This window comes from Acipenser ruthenus, chromosome 35 (assembly GCF_902713425.1).
Source record: "Acipenser ruthenus chromosome 35, fAciRut3.2 maternal haplotype, whole genome shotgun sequence".
Taxonomy (NCBI): Eukaryota; Metazoa; Chordata; class Actinopteri; order Acipenseriformes; family Acipenseridae; genus Acipenser; species Acipenser ruthenus.
In genome coordinates, this window is record NC_081223.1 from 3,043,154 (window position 1) to 3,053,827 (window position 10,674).

Consider the following 10,674-nt stretch of genomic DNA (forward strand, 5'->3'; position numbering starts at 1 on the left):
CCTTCTCAATCCAGCAACATTGGGTTTGAGGGAGGCATTTCAATACAAATCTGGCTGCTTCATTCGTTAGGTGATACAAGTATTACTTGCTGCACACTTAAATAAACTCCACATAATATAGAAAACAACATGGGCTTCTGAATTACAAGCAAATATCCAGGACTGGAGTCAGTGGATTCTGAGGCATTTCAGAGCCCTCCTGGGAGGCAGTGTGTTTGCATGCAATTCACTGTAGCCCTTCTATATGGATCCCCTTCATCCACCACGTGCATAATTGTGCCATGTTAATTTTCCTATCTATTTTATATGACAGCACATTCTCAAACTCCATAGAGTTTGCACAAGCTGTTTTAAAACTTCAAAAAATGGAAATTTGACCAAGGGGATATACCCACAAGTGTTTTATGTGATGCAGTATTTACTTCAGCATGTTTAGTAGATGTAATAATTACACAGAGATGAAGGAGCTGAGCAGTCCTTTTATAGATCCCTGGACTACAGGAAAATAATAAGGGCTTCTAGTTTTCGGGTTTTATTTTTGATCACGTGACGTCCCTTTGAGCATATTCTGAGCCGATTCGCTTTCTTAATCAGACACTAATTCTCAAAGGAAGTTGTTTCTTTTTACCCTCATATCTTGATGGCGTTCACAAACGACGTGCATTGATCTCATCTGATTCTGTCTGAACCTGCATTTCATTCTGGCTCTAATCGCTGCATTCATCTTAATAATTTGCACTGTGTTAGCTTCTAGTAGTGTGTCGCTAATTTAAATAATCTGGTATTCAGTTAAGGCTTAACAACCCAAAAAAAAAAAAACTAGAAGCCCTAAATCTAATTGATGTGCCTGCAGCAACCACCAGCATTCACAGATTCACAGCTCACTTCAGACAAGAACATGAAAAGAATCAATCAGACACTGAAGAGGCTCATTGTTTCACTTTTTATTATTACAGACTTATTTTTTTTAAAAGCACTTTATGGAAATATTTTCTATTTAAAAACAGGTCCATGAAAAGAAAAAAAAAAAATTAACACAGGAAGAAAAAAAAGCAACAACTTCATTTGACAGTAGAAAATGCCCTTCTGATTTAATATAACAAAAGTAAATACAAAGACTGCGGTCCTCCCAGAGGTGGGAGGTTCTAGGGTGTGGAGATAGCTATATAAAAGGCTGGTCTGCACATGTTTCTCTCTCAATACACAGTGTCCTGCCAAGAGTGGTTTGGGGTCCACTGCCTCATACAATGTATCCCATTGTGTGTGTCGAGATCCTGTTATCAGAGTCCAGAGTGTGGGTCCCTGCTTCTCTGGATTGGGGGTTAATACTGTAGTTTGTACTGAAACCATGTTTGAAACAACAAGTGCCTCACTGAAGCGCTGCCTGTTGCACTGCATTCAGGAACCTGGCAGCCGGTTTAGTTTGCTTCTGATAAATGATTAGCTGCAGGATTTGTTTAAAATGTCTTCAACGAAAGAGACATCAAAGATGGGAAATATTTCTGCTAAAGACCGTACTGGGACGGGACATTTCACAGATCTGCTATTTGTATTAATTTATTTATGGTTTTAGTTTGTTTCATAATTCACTGATGGTGAAAATAGGAAGTTCTGAAAAGGTGGACAAACAATATTCTACAATTTAGCATATACTGTTTTTCAGGTAAGCATTTCAATATTTAGGAACATTAGCTGTATAATAACTAGAGACAATGATCAGGGTTAGGGCTGAACATGACAATGCCATTTAAAAATAGTGAAATCTTGAAATAGCGTTTAAAAAAAAACAACAGCCCTACTTAATGGGGAGTCACAAAATGTTGCTTAAGTATTTATAAAGCATAAATCAACAATGTATTCCATAAATCAATGAGTCTTTCCCCATATACACACACAAAACCATTCACATTGTAATTTTCTATTAAAAAAAAAAAAAAAAAAAAAAAAGGTTGGACAAGGTTTCTGATTACCAAAAGTTTAAAAAAGTGACAGGAAAATAAACAGGAATCCCAAAAAAAAAACTTTGCTCCGACTTGTGTGGGCAGCTTTATTTAAACTTACTTAAGGAGGAGTTTAAAAGCAGACAATGGTTTCAGCTGGTGCCTGTAGCAGCGATGGCCTGCTAGCTTCACATAAATGCTGTGCTGGAGACTCAAATAGTAGTGTCTTGAAAAGAGGGCTCTGGAATCTCCAGAACAAGACAACAAAAACAGCAATCAAAAGACTTGAGAAATGTACATACAGAATAAATCATGCACATACTGTAAAAACGTACAGTACAGATGTAGCCTAAAAAAAGTTTTGAAACATTTATCCTGGATCTTCACCATCTCAGAATCTACTTTCCTGTCTGCCCCTCTCTGTAAAACCAGTAGCAGCAGCAACAACACCACCACCCCTCCCCCACTTTACAAAAGTGTTCATGGTTGCTACGAAACGCAAACCTGTGGATCATTGTCCTGTGTTTGTGCTGTTCGTGTTGAGATGAATGATTGAACGCCTGTGTGGGTGGGGTGCTGGCTGTGTAGACCAGGCTACACGTCCAACTCATCATCATCAAACCCGTGGAAGGACTCTGCATCGCTGTCCTTTTCGAAGAGTGCGTGCAGCACCCTGGGGTCTGGGACAGACAGGCTAACATTATCATCGTCCTCCTCCTGCTGGTCTAATAAACCCTCTATAACCTTCTCCTCCACCGGGATCATCTCAGGCTCCCCTGCTCCGTCTCCTCGCCCCTCCTCTCCCTGTCCCTGGCCGGCCCCCAGCCTCTCCTCCAGCAGCTGGAGCAGCTGGCTCTGTGTCTCGGCTGCACTGCCCGGCAGCTCCCCTCCCTCAGGCCCTGGCAGGACGCTGGCCACCAGGAAGGACTGCTGCACCAGCTCAGGCTGCCCGGCCACGGCCTCCAGCGCTTGCGAGACCCAGCCCAGCAGCAGCCCCAGCAGGTCCTCTCGGGCGGCTCGGGCTCCCCCGGCCCTCACGTACTCACGCCACTGCTGGCACAGGAAAGAGCGGAGCACAGGGGCCACGCACACATCCAGAGGCTGGAGGCGGGAGCTGCAGCCAGCGGGGATGATGGCTGGGAGGGTGCTGGCGGCACTCAGTGCGGAGAGGGATTCGTCCGACGTGTGCCTGCGGAAGCCATCCATCACTAGCAGGCCTTTGCTCCCGCTCCGGGCGTCCATGTGTTTCTGCCAGACCCGTGAGGTCCAGACCTCCAGCTCCTCGTCCTCCGTGAAGCCCTCGGGCTTGGCCTCCAGCATGATGGAGTCGGGAAGCCGCAGCAGCTGCTCCTGCCTGGGCTGGCCCTTGAAGAAGATGACTGTGGGGAGGAGGCTGCCGTCAGCCAGGGCTGCCAGGACAATGTCGAAGAGCGACTCCCTGGTGCCCGTGAGCTGGAAGGCAGCCTCGCCGCTCCCCTCCGGGTCCACAAAGATGGAGATCTCATCCAGGGTGCCGATGTCAGACAGCGGGAGGTCCTGCAGGTGGATCTGCCGCTGGACAAACTCCACGAAGGCCCCCGCGCTCGCCTCCATGTCCCGGGGCAGCCGGCGCCCCACTGCCCCGCGGGCCTGGCAGCCCAGCCCGTGCTGCAGCATGAAGCCCACGGCCCAGTGGTAGGAGATGCGGAAGCTGCTGCCCTGGCCGGCCCGGCGGTGAATCTCTGAGGCGTTGTGGAAGAGGTTCTCCTCGTTCACCGGCAGCTGCTGCTCCCTCTGGATCAGGACCCACTCCACCAGCTTCTCCACCGCAGCCTGGTCCACTGGCTCCTCCTGCCCCTGCTGGTGCCTCTGCAGCCAGCTCTCGATGAGCTCCGGGGAGCTGCCGAAGTGCTCGGCTGCCTGGGAGACTCCACAGCACAGAGCGAACAAGGCGATCCTGAGCTGCCTCACTGACAGCACTCCCTCCCGCTCTCTATCCTCTCCTTCTCTCTCGGGCTCTGTGACCATGAGCTGCCTCACTGACAGCACTCCCTCCCGCTCTCTATCCTCTCCTTCTCTCTCGGGCTCTGTGATCCTGAGCGGCATCACTGACAGCGCTCCCTCCCGCTCTCTATCCTCCCCTTCTCTCTCGGGCTCTGTGACCATGAGCTGCCTCACTGACAGCACTCCCTCCCGCTCTCTATCCTCTCCTTCTCCCTCGGGCTCTGTGATCCTGAGCGGCATCACTGACAGCGCTCCCTCCCGCTCTCTATCCTCCCCTTCTCCCTCGGGCTCTGTTACCATGAGCTGCCTCACTGACAGTGCTCCCTCACGCTCTCTATCCTCCCCTTCTCTCTCGGGCTCTGTTACCATGAGCTGCCTCACTGACAGCGCTCCCTCACGCTCTCTATCCTCCCCTTCTCTCTCGGGCTCTGTTACCATGAGCTGCCTCACTGACAGCGCTCCCTCACGCTCTCTATCCTCCCCTTCTCCCTCGGGCTCTGTTACCATGAGCTGCCTCACTGACAGCGCTCCCTCACACACTCTATCCTGCCTTTCCCTCTCAGGCTCTGCGATTCTGAGCTGCATCACTGACAGCACTCCCTCCCGCTCTCTATCCTCCCCTTCTCTGTCTCTATCCTCCTCTTCCCTCTCGGGCTCTGTGCTCAGCTCCTCCTCCTCCGGCTCCGGCTGCTGTTGCTCTTTTCTCTCTTCCGGGACGTCTTCTTTCTGCTCCTCCTCTTTTCCAGCTTCCTCCATCTTGTGATCCTGGATCTCTTCCACAGCTGGAGTCTCCTCCTCCTCCTGCACAGTTTCTATGGGCGCAGTTTCCATGGGCTTCGCCCCCCTCTCTTTCTCCTCGCCCAGGTCTGGGCAGGGAAGGGCGGTTCTCTGGGGGGCTGGTTTGGGGAGCTGCTTTTCCTTGGCGAGTGGCTTCTCGCTGGCTGTGTGGAGCGGACTGCTGCTGTCGACTGTCCTGGGTATTACCCGGACTGTGACCTGTCGGGTATACCTGCTGTATTAAAACAAAAAACAAGGTTTAACCCATTTAACAGCCCTGTGGTTGTAGTAGGTGCTATATCCATGTTATTAAGCATGTGGCCTCTAATACAAGGTCAGTTATCTGCAGGTAATAGCACTGCTGCAGAGGGTATCAATGTGATTAAAAGCCAAACCATTTTTAAACAAGTTTGTGAATGTTGTTTAAAAGGTGTTAAAGTACACACAGCTTCTGTAAAGAGATATTCCACTAGTTAACTGGACGCCGGTATTCATTTACAGTAAATAATCTGTTTAGTGCAGGCATTATGTGCTGCTAAAAACACTTAATGTCTTGAGGAGAGAGAGAGAGAGAGAGAGAGAGAGAGAGAGAGAGAGACACACACAACTTAAAACTTATTTGGGAAAAGGAAGTCTTACACTGTACTACAGTTGTTCTTAGAAAGGATATATCTGTAACAAACTAAGATATTAGAAGATTTATGTGTATGCTGTAGTGCTAAAAATGCGTGTTTTTTATGGTTTTATGGAGAAGTCGCCTATCAACCAGGAAAAAAATGTAATAATAAAGACAGCCTATTTTGAGGGAATAAAAAAAGTACTGAAGTGATTTCATTTATATTTTGTTATATTCTGTTTTGACAAAGCAACAGAACAGGAAAAAAAGAGAGCAAGTCAGTGTTTAAAAAATACACTTAAAACACTCTTCTCTTCTAACAGAATATCATTGTTAACCCTATTATTATTATTATTATTTATTATTATTACTATCCCACTGTGGTTGGTTTAACTCTGCATTGAGATTTCACAGATAATTCCTGTCTGCGAGAACAACAAGGCCCACAACGAGTTCCAATTATTCTTCATCCCTTTGTTTTGAAATCTAAAATCATTTTATTAAGTGAAACAAGATGCTCAAAAAGGGGGGAGTCTTAGGAGCTCAATGTAAGAAGTATCTGCTGCCGCTTCACCTGATAAATAGACTGACCGATAGTTAGATAGATAATTTATATTTCCTACTTAAATACTACAAATCTAAATGACATAAAAACAAAGTCGACCTATTAGAAGCACATTTTGCTATATAATAAATGATTAGGAAGTTTAGTCTGGGCAAGAACACCACAGTTAAAACTAAATTGATCTATTCTGTACATGGGTTCAAAATAACCTGACAACAAGAAACATAACAAACATGCTTCAGCCCCAGAGAAGGAGCGACTCACAGCCAGAATTCCAGATACATTTATTAGGGAGCTGCCTGGACACAGCAAAGGAATACAGTGCATGAGGTTTTCAATAGATCCAGTAGTCGCGTATCTGACTGCGGTCAGACCAGAGTAAGGGCGGATATGTAAAAAGTCAGATAAATGAATCCTGTTTAAAATAGCATTATACACAGCTGTAACAATGACTATATTAACACAATTATTGGTTTTGAGATTCAGCTTTTATTAGGGAGCTCCCCTAAATCCCTTGTTTAGAAAGATACAGGCTATTCATGCTTGTGATAGAGTAGTCGTGCATTCACTGCTGAGTGCCAGGCAGGAGATCAAGACGGAGGTTGAAGTTGATACACCCCCGCAGGCGAACAGGATTTATTTACATATCAACACACTGAACAGCGCACGTGACACTAACAGCAATGGTACAGCGCGGAGCACATACAACACAGTGTAAGGATGTATTTCCCTGACCTTGTAGCTCTTTAGCCTAGCATGTGGCCCGAAATACACCCATGTAGGGAGTGACCGGCTTTTCATAACTCAAAGTGCAGCTGTGGCCTCGGGACAGATAACACTTGTTTTCACATAAATTGTTTCTGCTTAATAAGCTGTTTTGAGCCTATATACAAACCATAATCAAACCAATTGAAACTGGTTCTAAAACCATTTACTTTTGTTAAAAGTGACATGCTATAACTTTAGGAGAGAGTCACAGAATGCATAATGACATACTATACAATTGGAACACGTAGGCTTTTGAAACTTTCTGTAAACATTGTGTGATTTTCTTGTGTTTAACATAAGCTTTGAATCAACGCAGGGTTTAATAAACTTAAAATCAAGCTGTACATAGCTGGTGCACATCAGTAGTTTGCAATCACCAGTCTTCTTGTTCGCCCTTGTGATGCGTGGGTATAGCACTACGCTGCCTGTTATTATTATTTATTTCTTAGCAGAAGCCCTTATCCAGGGCGACTTACAATTGTTACAAGACATCACATTATTTTTTTATATACAATTACCCATTTATACAGTTGGGTTTTTACTGGAGCAATCTAGGTAAAGTATCTTGCTCAAGGGTACAGCAGCAGTGTCCCCCACTGGGGATTGAACCCACGACCCTCCGGTCAAGAGTCCAGAGCCCTAACCACTACTCCACACTGCTGCCCCATGCCTGTGAGAATTGAGCAATACTCATAGTTCTTAAATGTAACTTCTTGTTATCTGGGTTTCTGCTGACATTGGTAAAGTAAAGAAGAAATGCAAATGCAGCTTTTAATGTGCTTTGCCTCGCATCATTCTAAGGAAATAAGACCAGATTTGGTCAATGAAATTACGTCAGCTAGCTGTATATCTGTGCTGTACGAAGTAATTTCTTTGGTCAGGTCGGGTCAGCTCAGCTCAGAAATGAAACATCTCTGTGCCATGCTGGCTGAGAAAAAAACCAACACCTCTGATGTCATGAAAGCTCATCTCGGCTCAGAAGTAAAATAACATCTACACTGATGCCAGCTCACAACACCGTCAACTGAGACTTGTGTTTGAGATCACTGATGGATCACATTTGATTTGCTTTGTTCCCGCTTGTATTTTGATTCCTGAATAAACTATTTTTCATTAACTTCACCTGAAGATTAATTATTTTTAAAAAGAAATCAAACTTCTTACAACAGTGTACAGAAACCTTGGTAGGACCTACAATCTCTGAACTCATCTTCTCTGTTCAGTAATAAACTAACGTTGCTTAAGAGCTTGATCATGGCAGATAAACACTTAGGGCCAATATGTGACATGCATGACTGATTACTGTAGATGCTTTCCCAATCAAAAAATAATTTAGCAAACAAGTTTTGCTTGATGGGAAATCCCGTCAACAGAAAAAAGAAATAGGAAAATTAAAAGACGGCACCTGAAGAAAAGGAACGCATTGTACAAACAATAAAACAAATAGAAGCTGTTCTGTGGACAAAATAGAATGAAATCAAGCTGTGTGCTTGTCATGTGAGGAGGAGAGGTCTAAACTGGGTGCAGTTTAGCTGACCTCTAGAACACATGCTCTGCTAACACGGAACACTGCTGTGGAATACAATCACAGTGAATGGAATATCAGGGGGAACACAATGGGATCATGTAGATTACAAGAGTGTTAGCAATATCACATGTCTTAGAAAGGTGAGAAACTGGATCAACCTGATGTCTTAATATAGGATGATCAGCTGCTGAGAAACAGGAGGGGGGAAGAGAGTCAAAGCATTGCAGCCAGTTAGTCACGTGAGGGCAGTGCCCCAGTTAACATGCAGACATGAACTGGACCAGGATGCAATTCTTTGGGTTCATTTGGGACTGAGACAACATCCTCCAAATCCTGAACTGTGAGAATGACTCCGGTAGATACTGTTAACCTGTTTAAACCCCAGCCCCTCACAGGCAATTTCCGCCTGGGGGGCTGTGCCCTTAAATAAATCACAATATCTTCCAAAGTACAGACAGCACAGGCATGGTTCAGGGCTTGAATTCAAGGTAACCCCTTGGGCATCAGGACTAAAACCTCAGGTGTGATAAAAGTCTTACTCAGTACCACACTGGAAGGAGATATCCAGAAAAAATACATAAAAAAAAACAACAAACGCTTTTCATTTTTTTATTTTCTATAGTCATTCAACTTGTAGCGTATGAAGAGAGACAGATTTTTTTCCAGTGCTTCACCAACATGTCTACTATACTGGGTAAAAATTTGGAACTGTTTGAATAAAGGGATCAAATTCTACAGGAGTTTTTACAAAGCTAGGCCCAAGGGTCCCCAAACCTCTCCAAACCTCTCCAAAAAATGAACATTGTGTAAATCTTTATGTCCAGTGATACATTAGTTTCTTGAGCAAGTTCTAAAAGGGATGTTAACTTCTGGCACCTCACATGCTATCCATTGCCACATGAACTAGATTTTGTACTCCTCTTTTTTTTTTTTTTGTCCAATATTTCATTCAAAAGGTGGCCTTTTTGGAGAGCTTTGGGGTGCCCGAAATGTATCCATGATGAGTATGCATGACAAATCCTCTCAATCCATATGCCACAACTGTCAGGCACATTGCTCTCAAATAACTGTCTGTTTGTGCACGAGAATGTTGCTACTGAGACTTTTCTGAAGCTCTGAATTTTCAGTACTTGATTCTGTATTTTTGTTACTCGCTTGAAAGTATGTAAATGTCAAGAAGCTAAATAATGAAGAGATTTTTTTTTTTTTCAAAAAAAAGTGTTTACTTCAAATCAAATATTTTCTTTTTCAAATAATGAATACAACTGAACAAAAACCTAATAACACCACGAACTGAACAAAATGAACAAATGAACTACTTACAACCACAAAGTGCTCAAACCTGAAAAAAACAAACATGAACTGAACAAAATGAATTACTTACATCTCTAAGTCTTTTTTTTCCTTACGCATGTGCCATTTCTTGAAGCAGTTTCTGTCCACAATGACACATAATGGCACATCACAGGCTTCGCATTTCCAGGGCGTTTTGTTCCTGAGTTTCCCTTCATTGCACAAAGCACAGTGTCTACGCCCGAAGGAGGCCTTCATGGAGGGGTCGAGTTCCTTGCCCTCTGTAATGGCTACAGGGACACAGAGTTTATCTGTACTCACACTGGCCTCCTGCTCCACAAGCCCGATGTCCACCAGCTGCTTGCATAGCTCCTCTCTAAACGTTTTGTGTGAAAGTGCCTTTGTAGTTTGAGTCTGTGCCAATTCCTTATGGAGCAGAAAACTGTTGACAACAGCAATGTCAATGAAATGATAAAAAATTTTCTTGTACCACTTTTTGGTTTTCTGTGCCATGTTGTAGTATTTTATAAGGGCATCTGACAAATCCACCCCTCCCATGTGCTGATTATAGGCCTTTACAGGAGTAGGAACAGGAACATTCCGCATTCCCCAAGTCCCATCTTCATTCCTTACCCGTCTCTGGACTTTGTCTCCTGTGTACGCTTTATGAATGGAACTGCACATCGTCACTTCACGTGTATCCATCCACTTGGTGTACAGCAGTTTGTCACTTCGTATCCACCGAATTGTCCCCCTATCAGCTTTTTTAGGGAGGGCGTTTTCTTTTGTCTGTGGGAAGCCCTGAAGTTTTTCTCTGATGGTCCCACATGCTCCAAATTTGAGCTTGTAAAGGTCCTGAAACAGTGTTGTGCTGGTGTAGAAATTGTCAACATACACATGGTACCCTGTGCCTAAGTATGACAACTTTATGAGGTTCATAACGGAGTCATAACTCAGTCCTTTCCCAGAATCTGATTTGGATTTTCCTGTGTAGATGTTGAAATCACATGTGTACCCGTTGTGGGCATCAGCCAGCACGAACAGCTTGAAGCCCCATTTTATCGGCTTTGCTTTCATGTACTGCTTGAACCCGATCCTGGCTTTTGAGGCCACCATGCGTTCATCAATTGAAAGGTTCTGTCGGGGGTGGTAGTATGCCTTGCAGGACAGGAGGAGGGAATCCAAGAGGGGTCTGAGACGGAAG